A 22927-nucleotide genomic window follows, 5' to 3' on the forward strand; every position below is an offset into this window, starting at 1 on the left:
CTTAGAATGTAGTAAGAAGTTAATGTGTTCTAGCAAAGTGGCAGTAGTACTTTTCGTTTCTAAGGTCAATGATCTCATTAGGCATGGTTCATTGATGAGGTTTCTAGGACCCATTATGATGTCCCTCCTATTGAGCGGGCCCGAAATCCGTGTAGAAAGTTGTTGGTTACCATCAGTATGTGAGTGCTGCAATTGTATTATAGATGTCTTTCCATGTTGGTCATTTGTTGTGGTTTACAGAGGTTACAACTGGGTAGGGCTGTTAACTGTTTTCATCTTTCGGTAGCTTCCTAGTTGCCACTGACCCATGTCCTCCCTCAACTGGACAGCCGGTACCCAGACTACTTGTTAGTCTCCTAACTCCTACTATTGTTTTCTGCTAAATAAGTTTTCTACAGAGCTACTCAATAACTTCTCAAAAGTACCAACCTGTATCATATTGTTGCTTCAACCCCTTCCCCCTCCTCTATGCCCGGGTATTAAAGGACCATGTCTTAGTCAGCCCCTCCATAATCATTTCCGGCTTCCTCCCCCTTCCTCTGGGATGCATCTTCTGCGCATGTGCTACAGGTTTTCAGCACCACCTTTATCATCCTTTTCTCCATCCGTCTTCTTCCTATTCTTCATCATGTCAGTTAGATCTACCCTTGTGGAATTCACTCATGGACTACTTTTAGGGGTGCCTTCTCTCCAGAAGATTCTCAAGAACAAATCATTCCCAAATGGTACCGTTATCTCCTCTATGGTTCTATAATCTTGCCCATAGCACATTGCATCCAAAGGATCTCTACTTTCCACCATGTCAGGACTACATCAACTTTTTATTTACTAAGTAGTATTCATGTTAGGTGCACAGCTCATAGGGCACAGGGTAAGGGTTTGTGGAACAGAAGTGAAACTTCCCCACTTCAAAGTTCGGATTTGGGGGAGAAACAGACAGGCTGTCATTTCAGGGTGTCATTAATTGTGCACTTTGAAGCTTAACCTATGGCAATACTGCTACAGCACTAACCCACCAGAGAGCACTCTGTTTAGACTCAAATACCTTTTTACCAGGAAATGTCAGTGTTGTGGCTGTTAGGCTACAAGGCCCAGCTTCTTCAGATCTCCTGCCGGGCCTAAGTAGGTCAAGTGTCTCATTGTGTGAATCAGTGGCACTGCCTGAAATAGAACACAGACAGATACATCATTTTGTTCAAGCACTGCCTAGATAAACGCAGTTTTGATGCGATGCAAGCAGAGCTTGAAATCAACAGAGATGCTAATGAAAACTATTTGGGGCAAGGATTTATGAGGATGTTAGGAACTGGGCTTACACAAGTGCCCTTCAAAGGAAGTAATACAGTAGCGAGACTAAGGACAAATCATTTGACTAGATGCGTTTATGCTATAAAATATATCTATCTGATCTATTAATTTGACTTAATTCACCTTTAACAAAGACACATTTTTCCTCTGTGTTTTCTTGTCTGTCCCCTCATGTGAAGCTTTTAAAACTCTATGACCAAGGAGTGATATGAAGCATATTTCGTTTTCTAGGAATGAACCAAAGATCTGGTACCTGTTTTCCTCTGATTGATTTACTCCTCATGCTCTATCATGGCCTTTGGGCAGCAGCTCTAAGGAATACTTTCATCCACATCACACGATGTCTTTCCTCTGGGACCTGGCTACTGTTATTTCCCCAGCATTTGTCAGTCTTCACCCACCCTCCATCAAAATCATGGTACCCCATGAAGTCCCACAGTTCCCACATTCCTAACTCTGCAAGTGCTTCTGATGATCTCACAGCCCCAGGAGAAGAGGAGACTGTGCTGTGTAGCAGCTTGTGGGTAAAGATAGGGAACGGCAACAAAATATGCCACAATCTTCACTCCTAATTACAGTTTATTCAGTTAAAAGTATGTTTTTAGCAATTTCCTAACAACAAGGATCTTTTTTCTTTAATGAGTGAATACCATAATTTATAATCAAGGACCTTAAGCTATAAGGAAATAATTTGGAAAGATCATAGCTCAACATGTTCATCTCACTTCCAAATATAAGGGGGTTGGATAGAGTGTGCTTGGTGTTAGATTACTCCCGTCCTTTACTGAGGAGCTAAGTTTTAGATTATAAAAGAAATATATCCGTAATTAGCGCATTGCTCTTTGGGTAGGTCCTATATTCTGGTTGATTTTGAATATGGCACTGCACCTTATTAATTAAGTGCACGTACATACACACATGCATACACAGACACATAAAATAAACACAAGTAAATCATAGAAAGAAGTTTGGATTCTTTAGGATCTGTTCTGCTTGTCTTGAGTCAAGGAACATGGCGTATCTGGAATCACTACCCTTAGCAGGGGAATTCCTTTGCCATTGTGATTATCTGTTCTTGTTTCACATCTCCTAGAAGGTGACCTTCAGTTGTTAGGTTTTACAGCCATAAACAGTCAGACTTTCACTGAATAACCACACCCAGGGCATCTGGACCCATTCTTCATCATCATAGGCAAGGACGCCTTCTGGTCGTGAACTTGAGTTGGCGTCTGAGACAAGGAAGTAAAGTTCTGTCTAACCCTCTTTTATCTGGAGGTCTGAGTTCTTAAATTCCAGACTAGGTAGAAATGATAGCACCTGTTGCCGAGCCAGATTCTGCACACTTATAATCTCAAATCTCAGCACTTGGGAGGTTGAAGCCAGAAGATCACAGGTTCAAGCAAGCCTGGGCCACATAGTGATATCATGAGATTGTACCTAGAAAGATAGACAGGCAGGCAGGCAGGCAGACAGACAGACAGACAGACAGACAGACAGACAGACAGATACACACACACACACACACACAGAGAGAGAGAGAGAGAGAGAGAGAGAGAGAGAGAACAAGGTAGTCTTAACAGAGCTTATCTCGCATAATCACATCATATTAGTGATAAAATTTACTCAGTAGAAAATATGAGTGTTAGCATATCATCAGGCATGGGGAGATATTGAGAGATCATGAAGACCCACCATTGTGTGTGCTTATATTTATATTAGGGTAAAGGAGGACACTGGGACATTTATAGTCTCCTTCTTATTCAATTTTTTGAACTTCTGAAAGTTCTTCAAGAGCATATAATTCTATTTGACAAAATGGCTTCTTTCCAGGACAAGCAAGTAAAAGACCTGTTTCCATTGCCCCTTTCTGGGTTGTATTCTTAAGCCCCTTTAGGCTAGGAAAGCTTTAGCTGTGTAGCACTAGCCACACGGGGAGTGGAAAATCCCACAGACATTAAACGTGCCAAGAGAGGGTGGATGTAGAGGGTGGGGTTATCTAAGACTGGATTGAGAGGGAGAGGCCAGGATTTGGAGGTGTGTCTGGACCACCACCATCTCTTGTCTTTTCCACTTACCAGTTCTGCTTTCAGGGACCATGTCCCATCAGGACAAAGTTTGTAAATCCCTTTGTAGGATTAGGTGCTACATCTAGTCGCAATCCTCACAGTTAACGTCACGTCTAAAACCTGCGAGTAGCATGTCATTTCTGAGTTCTAATTATCTTACATGGCAGCAGTACAAAAATGTACAACAGACGTTCCTAAACAAGCATGGTTCCCCACAGTTAGTGTTATAATAAAGCTTCAGAAAATAGAAGGAGGCACCTGGATACAAACGGAACTTGTATCTATCTGTATTGTTTTGGTGATAGACAGCAGAAATGAAGTCAGCAAATTTAATTTTATTCTGAGATAAATGGTCCTCCAGGGAAGCAATGCCATCCTAGAAATAAAGGAAACTCCTGTAAGGACAACGTGGGGCCTGTGCTTTGCTTTTCTCACCTGCAGCCTAATCTAGATTAGTGTCTTTACGCCTGCTCCTATTAACTGCTCTGGATGGTGCTTTGTCTTTAGAAATGAAATATTCTGCAACACAGCTCTTGCTGATATAGCTGCAAAAAGGAAAGCCGTTTAGTTGTTCCAAGAAAGAAGCATATTCTGTTTTCATGGAAAAGGTATTTAGACCTTGCATTGCTCTTTGGTTAGTGTCTCTAGGCAGAAATAGGAGTGATCTGTACTTTATCATCACATTTTTTTCTTCAGCAATGTGTGCATCATCTAGAGGAGGGAGGGAGTCTGGTAGCACCACCTTTGAATGCTAGCTGACTGTGTGTTCCTATTCCGAGACCCACCCAGGTACCCTAAGGCTGTACCCCATAAGCATTACGAGAAAGGAACACCCCTATAGTGATTCATGATCATTTACCTCATGTGCTGAATTGAATTCCCAGTAGCATTCAATCTAGTATACATCCATTCTCCAAGTTAGGTTAGGCTTTGGAAGATATCAAAGTGTTGGGCATTCATCAACTTTGCCATAGGAAGATTGCTGTGCACCTCATTTTTCTCTAAGCTGTTGGATTTTCTCCGACTGTGGATGGAGAATTTGGTGGAATTGGCATTTACTTGCTCGAGACTGGGTTCTTCTTTCAGTTTTTCCCTCTATCTGGCCTGTTACACCTGAGCCAGTCATCGTATTGTCTGTTCACTCGGGAAGTTTTTGTGGAGGAGACACTTAGGGACATACCTGGACTTTTCTAGACAGCACAACACTATAGGCCACCTTATGTGGGACAAAGTGAGCCATAGACTCTGGTAGCAGCTCAGATGTGTGTCATCCATGTGCAGAATTGCATCTTCTCATAGATGATGGGATTCATCTTGCTTATCATTATGTGCATATGGGTCACTCTAGTATAATTTTTAAATAATAACAAAAGAGACTCAAGCCCACAAAGAAAGGGCATACGAAGTGTTCCCACAATTTCTTCTCTTCTGTTTTCTTACCAAACCATGGGACAGCACTGGAACTGTAAGAGAGGCTCTCTCAGTAACCCTTCAGTTCAGTTACCTCCGCTGGGGGTAATGCAGAAACACACAACATGAAACAGGGGATATATGTTTCTTTTTATGTTCTAAAGCAAACATTTCTAACTTATCTTGGAGGTTGAAGTTAAAGGTGAGATTTGTAATCTTAGCCCTACCCCCATTGTCCCTCTAGACCCTTTATGGACAGGGTCTTCCCCCATTCTCCCACTCCTCTGTACTTCAGATCCTCCCGTTCTCCTATTTCTGTTCAGAGTTCTTCAAAGATGCTGCATCGATTTCAAACACTCTTTATTTTGAATTTATTCTACATCAATCATGACTTACGTACTCTGATGGTCTTGAAAGTCTTGCCGTTATTGATACCCTAAAAGATGGTGCATACATTTTCCTTGTTTTTCATCATCCTTTCGAACTTTGTTGGTTGGTCGTTTTTGTTGAATTGATATCTAATTCCATAAATGAAACAGATTCTCCTCCACTTCCACAGGAAGCTCTTGGCATTGCTGACTTCCCAGACGGCAAATTCTATTCAGTCTGTTAGTGGGTCCAGTCCATCCCCCTGCACCATCACTGGGAATTAGTGTTCTCATTTGAGAGCCCAGCTGTTTCCAGTGCCTGACTTTAAATTGCCTGGTGGGTGACTTCCTTCTGTGGTTAATAACTTTTCCATTCTCTTCCAGATATTAGTGCTTTTTAAGGTATAGCAATGGCAGTTAGTGAACCACATCTCAGACTAAATTTTAGCCATAGGTGTTGCTGCCATCTTAAATATCCCAGCAGACAGAACAGTCACCTCACGGATACTTTTATATTCAATTCAATTTGTATGTTTCCAGGGTGTTATCACAGAGCAAAATACATACTGTAGAAGTGAGCATACTGCTTTTTGTCTAGTTATGCAAGTGATACTGGCTTTCAAACATACTAAAATGTTGGCCAAATATTAGCCAGAAATCAAGAAAATATGTTCATTTATTGGTTTTTTTTTAATAGAAAGAATTAAACTTCCAAAGAGGCCAAATGTAAGAAGTTTAAGCATAACAAAGTAACCATAGGAGCAAATCAGCAACTTTACTCATGCTTTGGTAGTTTTGGGATTTGGATACCTTCAAAGAGTTGCATACACGTATCTCTGAGAAATCCAGCCATTGCAAGGGTCAGTACCCGTTTCTATTAGGTAGCCCAACGTGTTTGAAAACTGTGTTAAAAGCCAACAGCTGTGAAATGCAAATAAGGATGACAAATGGGCCCAGGACAGTATGTCTAGGATACGACAGGGCCTGGAGATCTGATTAATCAAGAAGATGGAAAAATATGCCCAGGATCACCCACCTGTCCCTGTCCCAGCTCAGAACACCAGCACTCTCAATGACACAGTTCTCGTGGTCCTTATGGGGTACACCACACTTAATTTTTACAAGTTACATCTTTGGCTTCCTTCCAGTTTGCAGAGTCTGTGTGCTGGCTTCTGCAGGGTCACCTCCACCTGGTGAGTACCTGTGTGAGTTACATCCTTACAGTAAGTAATATTTAGGCGGCTTGGCTCTAATCTTCTCTCTGTGATTATGACAACAGAACTATTACTGGAGAACTATTGTAAGCTCCTGTGTGTAACTGAGGGGGCGGTCACACCTGCTAGACAGGACAGCTCAGGGACAGTGAGGCCAAGGAGGTAGATTGCTATTTCTTATGAGCTTTTGTCATGCAAAGAGTCAACACGAGTATATCACTCTCTGCCCCTTGTGTTACCTAGATATTTTAAGAGAAGCCAACTTGAAAAAAAAAAGTCGCCACCTATTTAAAAGACAATTATATCTTTAAGCAATGTTATGACATCTATCAGTGTGGAATTTAAGCTTGCTCCCACAACAAGTGCTGAAATAGCTCAAGCAATAATAAACAGAAAGCAGCTACCATAAGATATAAGGGTCCCTGGTGTCTGGTTCTAAGTCCTACCCAATTCTACCCTATCTCAGGAAAAGGCACCCTTCAGCTAGTAAGTTGTTTCAGAGTCTGATGTGTGGGTATGTGTGGGTATGTGCGTGTGTGCACAAGTGTTCATGTGTATTCTTTTTGATATCAGAGATAAGTCCTCCTCTTCATCCTCTTTCTCTCATGAGTATTTGTAGTATCAGCCTGTGTTCGGAACACAAATGTAACTACGGAATGGACACATCTAGGTAAAATCAAAGTAGTGGTAATCATTATCTTCATTCCTAAAAAGAGATTAAAATGCAGTGAACTTTTGAAAGGAGTCTAATCAGTGTTCGTTGGCAGTCTTATGGTGAGGTCCAAGGAGAAGGAGGACCAAGCTTGTTGTTGAAGACAGTGTAGGCCATGCAGGGGGGAAAAAAAAGGAATCTCCATGAAAGACTGGAGGAGGTTTAGAGTCAAGTAGAAACGAGGCCATGTTGAATTGATGCTTTCAAAATTAAGCATATAACTCACTCCTAACTAAATAGGCACGGGGAGTTTTATCAGGATGCACGTACATGTTAGCGCTAGCTGCAAGCGCTCAAATTATTTTCCCGAGATTTTAGGCATTAAACGTCCTCATAGATGGAGGAGTAAAGAAACGTTTGTGAGACCTCCTTACTGGAGCTATCTCTTTTTGTCTGGATGAGAACCTCGTCCGATGCTTCCCCCACATGACTCTTTGTGCCCCAATGAACTGTCACTGCTCCATACCTACAGATTGCCTTCTCCACTTCCAATTTTGCCAAGGGAGGTATCTATCCCATAGGATACTTAGTTAAAACTGAGGAGAAAATGGTAACTAGAATCTTCAACCCAAATGGCACTCACTGTTAGCTCGGGCTCAGTCTTGGCTGACAGGAGATGGGATTTTGATGCTCAGACCAGTTTCCGAACCCTTGGGCACCTAAAGTAACAGTTGTCAACTTGGGGGTTGTGACCCCTTCAGGGTTGAAGGACCCTATCACAAGAAATTGTCTAGGACCATTGAAAATAAAATTTACATTGTGTTTTATAACAGTTGCGAAATCACAGTTACAAAGTGGCCATGTGAATGTGTTTATGGTTGGGAGTCACCACAGCATGAGGAACTGTATTAAAGGGTCACAGCAGTAAGAAGGTCGAGAACTAGAGTAATAGAGTCACCTGTGCTTGGCTTTCTGTTTCCTATGTTGTCATTAATGGCGATCCTCTTAGGTTTTTTTTTCTATGATGGTTTTCATTGCTATCATTGACATGATTATGTAATGGTTACCTGATTCTAAATTAAAAACAGAAAATGGCTTGAACTTTTATTTTATTTTTTTTTAATTTTTTTCTTAGGTGTATACTTGAAACTTTTATTTTGTCTTTTTTTTTTTTTTTTTTTTTTTTTTTTTTTTTTGAGCTGGGGACAGAACTCAGGGCCTTGTGCTTGCTAGGCAAGCGCTCTACCACTGAGCTAAATCCCCAACTGAACTCTTTTTAAAATGTCTTTATTTTAATCTGTTAAAGTCTTCCATATTTGTTTAGTTTTGAGCATTTAACTACAAAGTTTAGGCAGGGATGGGAAGAAGGTCAAAATTTGGTAGCTTGCTGATAACACCAGATTAGGAGATTTGGTTAATTTAAAACATACATTTAATTTTCATACCTTTTAGTTTTATTTATTTATTAGTATACGGTTAGCGAATGTGCTCTGTTAGTTCCCAGCATAACTAATGGGCTTCTCATCATGTAAAAGCTAGGTAAGCGACTTTGCAAAGGCTCATCAAATGGGAATTATAAAATGGCTAAGAGATTAAAAATTTACAAACAAAATTACATGACTGAAGAAGTCAGAAGGGGCAGAGACTCTGCAGAATGCTTCTCCAAATGAGAGACGTTTCCCCAAGAGGTCACAGTGGAATTTAACAGACTTGCCTCAGACATCAGTACATCATACTCGTGCAGGCCTGGCTGAGTTTCTATCTGGAAAATCATTGGTTCATCTCAGAGCTCTGCAAAGGAGAAGTTGGAAGCCTATCCCATGATCACATGCAGACAAGTTCAACCGGTATGGGTGCTCTTGTGATAGCCTACATAGGAGGGATCATTACAGATGGAGGGATAGGTCACCCACAACATCCAAGCAAAGCAGGAGAGTCCACAGAAGCTTTTCAAAAGGCTGCTATGTGGGAGTTTCCAATGTTGCTTCCAATATTATCATGATACTACCAATGGGGTAGTATTAGCAATCTAGTTGATGCTGTGGTATTTGCAGACGGGGCAGTAAGGTTTGGGTGTTATGAAATAATTGTTCAAAAGATGATGCATTCCTGCAACCAGAGTCAGTTTTAGAAGGGATTATATGGGCTTAAACCCTAAAGCAATCATCACTAAATCCTTATTTTCTCCTTGCCAATGAATAGTATCAGGCAGAATTTACATTTTGTTTCTTCTATTTTTGTTGTATACTTGAGTAGCCCCTGAGAAACTCTGAGCTCCAATTTTCTTAGGGAATGAAAATAATGATGAAAAATTTCACACATCCATTATGGACTTACCAGTTTAATCCATGATCTGTTCTCAGGAAATAATGCTCTTAAGAAAAGGAGCTTGTATTCTCTCCTACCTCTAAGCAAGCTCTTTTAGTTTAAGTCAATGAGTACTATTTACTTACTATTGTGAGGTATCTGGAGTTGAGATATAAAAGTGAAGGAGACAAATATTCTGCTTTTCAGGAGTTCATAAAACTGTGCATCAAGAGAGGGGAGACTCAAGCTTGAAGAGATGTGTCTCAAAGTCAAGTCTAAGGTTACTCTGGGCTGTGGCACTCAGAGACACCATTTGGACAGGTAGGATTAGAGAGATGTCTTGAGGGTGTGGATTCAAAGGTGATGCATGAGAAATGACTGTGTATTTTTCCCCAGTTGACTTTGTAAACTCAATTTATTCCTGATCAGTTTGTCATGATAATTATGATTGACAATGAGTGCCACACCCTGGACTCCATGGAGAGTTGATAGAGAAGTATTCCATTGTCTATCTATTTGTATCTGTTTCTCCATTACCTTTATTGGTTGCCTGAGAAGCCAAATGGATGTAAGAAAAAGAGAAGACAGGCTGTAAAATTGTTTCTGAGAGTCAACAAAAATTAAAATAAACAAACAAAAAAAACCAGACCAAATAAACAAACAAACAAAAAACAACAAGAGAAAGGAAAGAAAGAAGGAAGAAAAGATCCAATTTATCACCCAACAGTGAATACTAATCACACACACACACACACACACACACACACACCCATAATTAAATTTTCACAATATTAATTTAAACATTTATTTTAAATAGGAAATGGGTGAAAGGCAAGATTATACGTACTGATGGCAATATTTACAGAGCACTGGCTCTGTGAAGGCTGATCTTGTAGACACTTTAAAAACACTGACATAATCTCTAGAAGAGTTATGCTGTTGGATGCTATGAAGCTGTTCATATCACAATCTAGAAAACCAAGGCAAGGAGTTCAGAAACTTTCCCAAGGTTGCACAACTGGTTTGGGACACTGAGTTGTAACTTGTGCTGGGTTCCAACTAAGAAGATGTGAGATCACAGGGCCACTTACATCTACAAAGAGGGGTCAAATAACTGAGTGAATTCTCTGAGTTCTCTAATTGCGTTAAAATGTTAATGTTTTAAGCATTGTCAGTATTTTTAAATAGATTTACTTTCCTGCATTTAGTACTTTATTTTAAAGAAGCTCTTCGGTTTTCTTTTTCTTAACAATTGGTGGGATTAAGGACATCGATTTCTTAAATTAGGAACATGAGGTGGGAATCGCAAAAGAACAAAGGAGAGAGACTGTCAACATGGCTGGTGAGGTCGAGGCTCTACTGAGTTCTTTCTGCCTCTCTGCCTACACTTCATTCTGTCTCAAGTGGGCCTAGGTGGAAGAGTTACTTAACAGCCATCAAATTTAGACACAGAATCTTATGAGCACAGCACAGTATGATCAGTAATTTTACAACATAATTTTTATTAGATTCCCCAATGCATTGGTTTTAAGTAACTTTAACAACTGTATTTCTTTTCTTTCTTTTTTTCTCCCTCTTTTTTCTTTGCCTGTAAAGATGAGCAGCAAGCACAGAGCAGGGTACAGGAATAAGGAGAGCACACACAGTAGGGACTAAGAAGCTCTACACAATTACCTAACTTTTTGGCAGGAAGCTTTGCTCCCCAGTCAGGGGAGAAAGATGGTGGTTTTTCAAAGACTCTGACCACAGGGCAACTGGAATCTTGCTGTCCTGCAGATTGAACTGGCTGGACACACATTTCCTCAATGCTTCCTTGTTCCGTCTGTGCTATCAGTAAGGAAGCCTGGGGAGACCGAAGGGGTGTCAATCACTTTCTGTGTCTTGAAGAGAGACTGTTTTGAGTTCACTCAGTGGAGACATCAACTCCAGCCAGGAGGCAGGATTCTCCCCCTAAGAAGGACTTCATTCTAGAATAGTGCATTGTTTGATGACAAAAGGTTAGATTTGGCCTCAAATATATAAACAGAAGAGATTTGGAAAGGAAATCTAAACACCCCTTAGGGCATGGCTTTTTTTTCCCAACTTGTTCTTCTGAACAATGTTTATTTTTCTTTCCTCTCCTCTCTTTTAGCAAGATAATGAGTTTAATACAAAAATCTGACCTCTTACATTTTGTCCAAGTCTTTACATTGGCCTGCTCATAAAAGCTACTTCTTCAGACAATCCACGAGGTAGGAATAAAAGGCACAACATGCTTGACTTCTTGGCCATAGAGCTTTCTTTCTGAAGTGCCTGGCTGCCTTAAGATTATCCTCAAGTCTGAATGAGTTGCATTTTTCCTTGCCCCTACTTCCCAGGCCTTTGTGCACAGTAAGGACAAAGCGTGCCCGACTGCGACTCACACCTCGTCTTTTCCCAGGCTCCTTTTCTGATTTCTGACACATTTATAAGTTTTTGCTCCTTACCCAGGTTATATTCTGTTCTTCATCGTGGCGCGATTGCTTGTAACTAGTTTCAGTGGCTGCTACTCGTGTGTTTGGAGGAATGAACTGATGGTCAGTGTCATCAGTGAGGCATCCACAGTCTTTCTATGAACTCACAAGGTGTCTGGAATCTTACATGGCTCACTGTAATTTTCCACTCCGGCTGACAGTCTACCTCTTGCACATGGAGAATTCCCTTGGGCTGAGGCTACATATGTAATGGAGGTAGAAGTAGGGATAACCCAATTTCTGGGTCACAGCCATTCTAGAGCCCTATCAGCGATTACATCACTCATATATTTGGTGGGAGAAGGGGATAGAGATAACCCAGATGGTTTCTGTCTCATATTCTCCTCTTCTTACCTTTTACATTGTCCACTTGTCCACTTCTACCTAACTTCTTCACACTTTCTGAAATCCTCAATAATAAAAACAGCAGTAAATCTATCTTGATTGTTAACTTCTCTTTTTCTCTTTTATCTGTGCATCTGTGCATCCACCATTTATCCATCTATTATCCACCCATCATCCATCCACCCACCATCCATCCACCCATCATCCATCCATCCAACCATCCATCCATCCACCTATCCATCTACCCACCATCCATCCACCCATCGTCCATCCATCCATCCACCTATCCATCCATCCATCCATCCATCCATCCATCCATCCATCCATCCATCCATCCATCCATGCTTCATCCAGTGAATGGAACATGGGTACTTTTTTCTTAGTAGTAGCCATCTTTTTATTTATCATCAACTTCTTTAAGCCATGCTTATATTCAAAAACTTTAATCAACTCTGCCTTACTTGCTCTTTGTGTGTATTTTTCTTTAATCAATGATGGTTTCTGACAGAATGAGTCATGGGAACATGGTGTAAATTCAAGGCTGTAGATTCAAAAATCTTAAGACCACATTTAATACAAAGTAGATTTGTAAAATTCTAGACGGGATAAAAGACCATTTCTATGGTAAACCCTGTCCTCCTCCAATTGACAAATACATTCCATAAAGACTAAAAATTTATACGTTGGTCATTGTTATATTTTCTTTTTTGTTTATTGGATATTTCTATTTACATTTCAAATATTATCCCTATTGTTATATTTTCATACTATTTAATATTTCACTTCTTTTTAAAATTCACTGAAGTACAATGTTTTTCTTCTAACCCCTTGCCAGCTCATGCCAGACCAGAGAAGCAAGTGTGAAAGACTTTTTCCCCTTATTTTTGACAACTTTTTAAAATGTACTCATATATAATATAGGGAGTTTGCTATGCTTTTGTTTATTTTTCAGATGCAGAATAGGGGTAGACAATATATATATATATATATATATGTTTATATTTAAAAGTTCATTGCAGTATCTCAATATAGATTTATCTCCTTCACTTTAAACAGCTGAATATCATTCTACTTTGTGTGCATGCTTGCATGTTTGTATATCACAGGCACATTCACAATTTACTCAAGCATTTCCCTTCAAACAGACATTGGATGCAATTTTGTTGTTGTTGTTGTTGCTGCTGCTGTTGTTGTTGCTGCTGTTGTTGTTACTGCTGCTGCTGTTGTTGTTGCTGCTGTTGTTGTTACTGCTGTTGCTGTTGTTGCTGTTGTTGTTGTTGTTGTTGTTGTTCTATCCCTTATAAAAGTTAAATGATGCTAAGTCTCTGTGACCTTATTTTACCACCTTTCTCTTAGGGCCCATGTCTACCAACTTCTACTCATTATTTAGAAACAACATTTACACCCTTGAAAATGAAAAATTATATTTAGGAGATGAAATATTATATATTCACATATTATATATTTATACAAATAAATTGTATGACTAAGCTTTTCACATGAGGTTGGGCTGTTAAGTAAAATAGGAATAAATATACTTATTTAAGAAGACAAATTGTCTAAAATTAATCCAAAATCATTAGAAATCAAATGTCTACATTTTAGTCAGACTTCAAGTACACGCTTCATTAAATTTTGCCTAATTCAGGGTTTTGGTTTTGGTTTTGGTTTTGGTTTTGGTTTTGGTTTTGGTTTTGGTTTTCCCACCTGCTGCTAGAGAGTCTGCTGTGTTCTATAAACTTTACTGACCCTTGGAGGTGAGAATAACCCTGCTCTTTCACTGAAATGTGATTTCAGCAAGTCAAACAAATGCCTGTTTCTCCCATATTTGTAGGTAAACAGTCTGCCTTTAATGATCAAAAGCAGACGAAGCAGAGAAAACCCCTCAGATGGAGCATAGAAAATAAAATAACTATGACATGATCTGTACCTGGGTTCTCACTTAGAAACAGCTTGACCTTCTGTAAAGACTTGAAAAACTACAAAATCCCAAATTTCAACCTGGAGAGATGGTCCAAGAATGCAAAAAAGACTCTTTTCTAAAAGTTACTGTTTTGCCTTGTTTAGTTTGCCTAAGTCCCTGTCAAAATCTCCTGCTGTAGCTGTCACTCAGAAGGATATTTTCAAAGAATTTCTACTATAGTTCTAGTTAAAGAGCAAATGCAAAACACTTGGATTCTGTTTTTATGACCTCTTGAAATATCGCTGTTTGCCAAAAACTAATTCAAAATAAACATATGCATGTGCTGTACTGACCTCCACTGCTGCCTAATAAGCAGCAGGCAGTTTTCTGTGACTTCATGCCTTATAGCAAACTGAATGATGTTTTGGACACAATTATCAATATTTTGAACACTAGAAAATTACCAAGTCAGTTAACTTTCACTTTCTGGAAACTACAAAATTTGGTCCTTACCTTATTATGATCTAGCTGAGTAGTAACATCAGTGTAGACTTTTCCTGCTAGAATTACAAGAGGTACCACAGCCACTGTAGACAGCTACAACAAGCAGTCCAAACAAGAATGGGATGTTCCAGATGTACTCTGAATCTGAGTTTTGATTTTAGAATAGGCCAAGTCAGAGGCTCCTTGTTTGTGGGCAGCTTCCTCAGCAAGGTGACTTCAGCATCTAAGTTCTGTTTGTGTCTCTTTGCTAGCCAGTGAGACTCATTCCAACTAGAAGGAGAGTACAGAAGGACAGGTACACACACACACATGCATACACACACACACACACACACACACACACACACACTCATATCCACAAACAGGCATACACAGGCATGCATAGTTACACACATGCACACACAGAGATATGCACACTCATATACTCGTGTACACATACACTCATATATGCAATCATGCACACACATGCACACAGAGACTCACATCACCCCACATGCACAATATACACACAGACATTCATACTCTCACACTCATACACACACTCACATATGTAAACACGCACACACATGCACACATACAGACATGCATACATACACTCCTATATGCACACATATGCACATAGATATGGACACTCATACCTCTTCACACATATGCACACACAGAGACATGCTCACACCCACACACACACTCATAAGAGGCTTTGTTAGAATAAATGGGAAGTATCATGATTACCAATCTTCGTTTCTTGAGAACGATTGTTTAGTTCCATATCCCAGACAGAAGAGAAAGCATGTCTTTTAAATTTTTAATACTTATTTAATTTACTTTGTCTCGGGGTTGGGGATTTAGCTCAGTGGTAGAGCGCTTTCCTAGGAAGCACAAGGCCCTGGGTTCGGTCCCCAGCTCCGAAAATAAGAACCAAAAAAAAAATTTTACTTTGTCTCAGGATATTTTCCAACATGTATGTAAATGCACCATGTGCATGGCTGGTGCCCAGGGAGGTCAGAAGAGGACATCAGATGTCCTGCAACTGGAGTCACAGGCAGTTGTGACTGTCTGTGGCATCACGCTGCCATGTAGATGTTTGGAACTGAACCCTGGGTCTCTGCAAAAGCTGCAAGTACTCTTAACTGCTGAGCCATCTCTCTAGTTCCAAGATAACAAAACCCAGAAGTCATTGCTTTAACTTTTTTTTTTTTAGTCTACCAAACAGTGTCAACAAACTGTATGAAGAGATCTGAGAGACAGAGCAGAAAATAGAGCCATACCTTCCAGGAATTCAGAATTTATTTTGGCAAGTAGGAAGTTAATTTATAAAGAAAACAGGACAAGCTGGTGAGATTAGGAGCCACGTGTGCTATAGGAGTTCAGAGAAGGACTCACCAAGTGTAGGTGGAATAGAAGAGAACTTGGACAGGACCTGTAAGGAAAGAAACTTTAATGCTGAGAGAAAAATCAAAAGTCTGTAGAGAGGCAGCCACTTGGATCTGAGTCCTCTCAGCTGTCACTTCATTTTGCCTGAGGGAGGGGTCTTATCTCATGGTAGATTTGCTGTTCTGTGAGCCGCATGTATGCTTTGCACCATAGAGATCACTGCTGGCTTCACCACTTAAACTTTGCCTAACATAAACACTGAAGCTAACATCCATTCTTCCAGATGATCTTGGTCTTAAGATACTTTAATACTTAATACTTTTATAGCACGCAAAACTGATTAGGAGTTTGGACTGGCCAAAATTAGGAACGTGGAGGGAATTCTATCCATACTTTTGCTTAATAATTTGTTTTAATAACCTAGACTAGTATATCATTCCCTCTTCTTGGTTTGGGTCATGACTGCATCTGCAACAGAGCCATGTGATTTTGCTGTGGAAAGAAAGGCTTTTCCCTCTCTAAAATTGACTGCTTGGGCCTAGTATATTAAGTTCTGTGGTAGCATCTGTCTATCTCCTTGCTTTATCTTGGGAGGTGAAAAGCTACCAAGACCCTTAATTGTACAAATAGCAGCAGTGTTTTGTTTTGTTTTGTTTGCTTGTTACCAGTTACTCAGAGAGCATGCATTTGTAAGCAAATGACTGGGAGAAATTGATAGAGCTTATGAGGAAGTCCACTGCTCCAAGTGAGCATTGCTGAGATGGCTCAGTGGTTAAGAACAACTGTTCTTCTAGAGGATCTGGGATCAGTTCCCAGGCCCCAACACAGTGGCTCTCAACAGTCTGAAACTCTAATTCCGGGGATCCTGACATCCTCACACAGATGTATGTGCAGACAAAACCTCAATGTACATAAAATAAAAATAAAAAAGAAAGCTCACCATGAACATATTATAAAGCTGGGGTGGGGGTGAGGGGTGAGAGGAAGCAGAAAGACTGGGCAGAGAATGATTGAATTCACGCAGTGTGAAGCTTCCCTTTGTCTTACCTGGGATCTGCATCACAGTCATGAAGAACCATGCCAGTTGGTGATGGTCTACACTTGTGCCTTTGATTTGGTCATTGTCCTGTTTCAGGGGTTTCTCTGAGGGACAGCCATCTCTGGAATCTCAGGAATAACAACTTGTGGTGAGCACAGTGAAGAGAGCGAATAGGGCCAGCGATGGAGACCAACTAAGCAAGGGAGGTGGAGAGTTAGTGACATTGAGGTGGGTCCATAGGTAAGAAAGATAAAGTGGAAGTCACCATCTAAACAGCCAGGGAAGAAAGCAGCTCTGACAAGGGATGTTATTAAGAATGTCGAACACAGTAAGGTGTGTAACCTGAAGCCCCAGGGCTGCGAGGACATCTTAGGGGGAGGGGAGCTAATTTTATGTGACTTATAAAGGCTACAGAGCCTAATTAATTTACACCCAATCTCAGTGTTGCTGGGGAGCTGTTTTGTACGTATGATTCATGTTCGTACTTGACTGACTTGAAGTAATAGCGATTTTGCAATCTTAGAGATTCTGATTCCACGAGTCAAAAGACCTTAGGGGCAGAACCAAAGACCCCCAGAAGTTTAACTGTCATCTCTTAGTCACTTTGAGATACTATATCCCACCCGGAGGTTTCCGACTTTACAGCCCTCACAATCATACCAGGCAGTGCCTCATATCTAATTCCGTAACACACAACTTGCAATGATTTTGTTTACCTGGTGGAATCTTCATTGATAGGATGTTCTGCATGGTATACATAGAGTGGATCATTACTTCTTAAGTACGAGTAGTGTAGATGTCTAGGGAATCCTGGGAAAAGGAACAACCAGGGACATATGGGAAGGAAACATGAGGTTGCGCCTCCTCAGAAGTGGGACATGGCAATCTTTCTTTCATGACTTTTGTAACAGCGGCCATTTTATAGCAGCCTACTTGATGTATGTTAGCTCAGTTGCAAGGAGAGAAGTTCAAGGAGTCCAAGGCAAGAAAACATTTGAAATATTCAGGGACCTAAAAAGAAGTCAGAGAGACTGAGTACAGATGACAGAATGGAGTACAGGGAAGATGGCCCCCGGTAGTATATGACTGTAATTGGAGTTTTATTTTAAAGCTCATTCAAGCACTTCAAACAGGATAATAGGCATGGTGGGCTGTCTAGAAACTAAATACATGAGTATATGTAGTAGCCTAGAGGTGTTAAGGAGAGCATTTGTGTTGGTCATAGCAATAGAGCTAATTTACTGAGTAATGTGAGGAGTTGTCTCCTCGCACTTTGGGACTGTGGCGTCAGGCATTCTGTGTTTGTGGGACAAATATTCTACCTCCTATTTGTGTTTCCACGGATTCTCTCCCACACCCAGTGTGCTTCCCTAACCCATTTCCTCCTTCCTTGCATGTGAAGAGCTTGTTTCCCCATTGCAATTTCCATGTTGTTGTGAAGGCGTGAGCTGTGTGGATCATTGCCATGCTGTTTACATGATGGACTACTGAAACACGGAGATGATTCTTTACAAATGCACAGACACTGGCCCAAATCCAGGAAATGTGTTTTGTGTCTTCTAGACAGGATTTGTCTTAATGTAAAATGTCATCCAGAAGAATGTAGGACTGAGGTTTTAAATATACCATGACTAATTAACAGAAACAATTAGACATGCATGTTTCAGGGACAGAGGCCAGCTTTAAGTTTCCAATGAGGACAGCAGGATAGCTTTTGAAAGGCTTTGGACTACTTTAGCTTATGCAGCAATTATGTTTAAATTATGTTGTTTCTTACAAAACAAAACTCAATGGAGGTAAAGGGAATCAATATAAATCAATTAACATGAGCCTAATTCAATATGAAGTGTCTTTATATGAAGTGTCAGCGACTACAGAGACATACAGATGGAGAGAAAATGAATGAAGAAAAGAAGAAAATGCCCACCTTCAAGGCATAGACACTCAATCTGTTTAACCTCAGAAGAAAACAACCCTAGTGGTACCTTTGTCTTGGACTTCAATTCTCCAGAAGTTTGAGACAGTAAATTCCAAAGGCGTGAGCCATCTACCTTGTGTTACTTTGCTAGGGAACGTAGAGAAAGCCAACTGACATGTCAACTCTGCATACTGAAAATTCTTGAATATTGGTCTAGCAGTTAAATTTTCTCAAGTAAAATAAGTGGACGTTTAATTTTGACGAGAAGTAAATCCGTGTATTATCACTTTGTGTAATTTTGAAATGAGTCTGCAGAAATAGCTCACTGTTACAAACCTTGTATACCCTGCTGTCCTTTCCCATTATTAATTATTGTTGATGTGTAGGTTGTGTGTATGAGTCATATCAACATACATCTTTCTAGTTGTTTTATGAAATTTGCTTCTTTTAGAGCAAAATTATATAATAGTAAGATCACTTAACACAACTCTAGATTTTCTGTTGTATCCCACAGTAAGATTTTGGCAGCAACACTGAATTATCTTGAAAGTTGTCACTGCACAAAACATACTCGATCACGTGACTTCTCCTTGTTCTTTCTTATGTTATTCCTCAAATTGGCATAATCCACTGGCTATGAACCCATCCTTTGTATATCCAGACTCCCTTACTTACTAGCTATGTGATCTTATGAAAATTCTTTACCCTCCTGCTGCCTCAGCCTCTTTGTGGGATTGTTATGAAACAAGATAAACAAATGCAAAGTGATTGGAACAATGCCCCAGGTAAATGCTACCTGTCACTGTTGCTGGAGTCATGCAGTATTCTAAGATATTCAAAGATGCTTGTGAATGGTATAAATAGAAGTTACATTTACAAATGAGGAAGCTGAAACAACAGAGCTTAAAAACAGGAGAGCAGGGAATTCTGGATCCACCCCTAGCATTTCTGGAGCCACAACACCCAACCTGAGAGTAGGATTCCTCCTCATGGGAAGCCTTAATGGGAACAAGTACACTCTATTTCAATTATATTCTTCATGTTTTGAGATTTCTACTCATGAGTACTACATAATTTCCATCATCTTTTTCCCTCCCTCATCTCTTGCCATGTCCCCTAACTCCCTCTTGACAACATAATCTCTTCTTGAGTTATCGATAGATCAATAGAAGCATGTGTGTGTGTGTGTGTGTGTGTTCGTGTGAGAGTGCATGCCAGCACACACAGACACACACACACAGACACACAAACACACACACACACACACACACACACACACACACACACACCCTACTGAGTTTATTCAGTGTTATTTGTATGTACATGTGTTCAGGATCATCCATTTGTTGTTGGATAGCCAATCTTAAAATCATGACTGTGCACAGTAAAGTTTAAAAGTGTTCCTTTTGAATTTTTTCAAGACCACTTGGAATTTAAACATTAACTAACGACTAACATTGAAATATCTATACCTTTAGTTTTCTTTATAAAATCTGTGCCCATCTCTTTCTAAACTTACTACTAAAGGCCACAGAGGAGTGAAGCTCAGGGTGTCCTCTGTTTTTTGTTTTTTGTTTTTCTTATATTTCTGTAATTGTTATAGGATAAAATTGGAAGAAATTAAATCAAGAGAAGTTATAAAGTACAAAGGTACTATATACTTCTATACTTAGTAAAACTTTTAAGTTTAGTCTCCTCCAGATTCCGTCTCAGCACATGAGTGCTTCCCCTAGGCATGCAGCCGTGTAGACACTGACCGAATGTGAGTAGACCTTGCCTCTTTCAAACCCATGAGGAGCCACACCTACTGTGATTTTGATTGCCTGCCAATCCCACTACATTTTCCCAATCTATTTCCTCACATGGCTCAACCCACACAACTGCTTTATCTCTTCACTGTTTCCCAACCCCCATTTTCCCCATTTCTATTTCTCTGAAAAAGAGGAAGGAGTCTGAAGAAACCACCTATTTCCTCTTCAACTGGTGTCCCAACTCCTCCCCATTCTCTTCCTTCTCTGCTGTCCCAAAGAGCTTGAGGCACGCACCTGCCTGCACCAAGGTGTCCCTTCACCTCTCACCTACTCATGGGGACAAGTCCAGCTGCAGATGCTCTAGTGTTTTGCCTGATCAGTCTTCTCTCTACCTGATCATTTTCAATGGTGTAGACCATGCTCAAACAGCTCACACACTAAAACAAATAGATAGATGTCTCTTTACCCGACACATCCCTTCTGGTAGTTATACTGCCTTTTTGCCAAAGAACTGCCAAAGAAATTTTAAGAATAACTCAGAGGTTTTTTCAGAGATGAGATACATATTATGAGATGGGTTTCAAGTCCTATAGTGGGAATGTAAAGTTACTGTATTTGATAACATTTACTATTGCAGTTGTCATGTTCACTGAGTATTGGATCACTTCTTTTTCTTTAGTGAAAGCCTCTTCAGTTTGGGTCTTGTGTCTTTTTAACAAGATGCTATTTCTTCATTTTAGGTTTTATTTTGGCGTTGTTGTTTAGTGCTCGGGACATTCTCTGTATCTCCTACCTCAGATACGGAATGAGATTTTCTCTACAGAACCTGGTTCCATGATAGAAAATATTTTTTTGGGGACCACATTGGTCATTGTAATCAATGCTTTATAGCTTCTAGGCTTCTAAAATGAAAACAAAAGGGGAAATGTGGTGCAATTCCTTTTATAAAAAAGGGAAAAATGCAACCTGGATTGATCCTGCTGTTTTTAATACAAATGTAAAACCATAAGCTTTTCAATTATTTTCTTGAAATGTTCGTTTCTGTCACTTTTCTCAAAAAGTTTTGCATCTCTATAATATTGATATAATTACTTTTCTTTGCTCTAGTATGTATAAGATGTTTTCAGAATAAAAATGTGAATATGACTATCCCTCCTTAAAACTATACTGATGGATGTAATCTAATTGGTTTGCTGCTGCTGTTGTTGGGTTTGTTTGTTTGTTTGGTTGGTTGGTTAGTAGGTTTTGGTCTCAGTTTAGGCCATGTGAACATACCCTCAGTGGGAATGATCTGGAGACAATCAGTGAAAGAATCCTATTTAAGATCAGTCTAAGTCCTTCGTTCCCCGTGTTGAGACTTGGCATGTAATTGAGCCTGTATTTCTTACTCATTTAAAACAAGTTTTCATTTAAATTTCTTGATAATTCTATTCTTTTATTTTATTTTTAGCTTTATTTCATGATTATAAACATAAACCTTTCAAAATTGAAATTGGCAAATGAAATATGAATAGGCTAGTCGGTCCTATTCTATCTCTTCTCTCTTGTCTTCTATATTTTCTTCTACATGAGCCTCTTGTACAAATTTTCCTTTTCATTATTATTCCTTCTTAAACAGTACACATAAAGCTGAGGAGGTGCTCTGCGGGCCTCAGCCCTATTCCTAGCACCCATGTAAAATTCTGGGCATGCCCGTGTCCCCAGCCCAAGTTTGTCATGGTAAGAAGGGTTGGAGACAAGAAGATGTTGAGACTTACTGGCCAGTCAGCCTAGCAGAAAAATGTCAAAGTTCAGGTTCAACAAGAGACCCTAGCTCAAGGGTATAAGTAGGAGATTGACAGAGCTAGACATCCAAAGTGTTGCTCTGGCTTCTGTAGAGTACATAGGTCCTGCACACATGCAAACACACACACACACACACACACACACACACACACACACACACACACACACACACACACGACCACTGTGGACATCCCAACATTGCAATATTCACATCTCTAAAATCATTTCCTAGCTTTCTTTATCCAAGTCATGAACATTTCTTTCTGGACTTGTTTTAAAATTCCTTAGAAATGTGTGATTTTCAATGCTAATTTGTTCCCCTCTTTTTTTCCTTGACCTTTCTATTTCCTAGAGTTAGGCTGAAGGATGAGAAGGTGCTCAGAATTTTGAATGAGTTTCTGAAGATCTCTATTAATCCGCATGAAATGTTCACTAAGTACAAACAATTACACACTTCTGCGCCCCTCCTGCTCTCTTCCCTGTGTTTACCA

This window comes from Rattus norvegicus, chromosome 2, assembly GCF_021556685.1.
Source record: "Rattus norvegicus strain SHRSP/BbbUtx chromosome 2, alternate assembly SHRSP_T2T, whole genome shotgun sequence".
Lineage (NCBI taxonomy): Eukaryota > Metazoa > Chordata > Mammalia > Rodentia > Muridae > Rattus > Rattus norvegicus.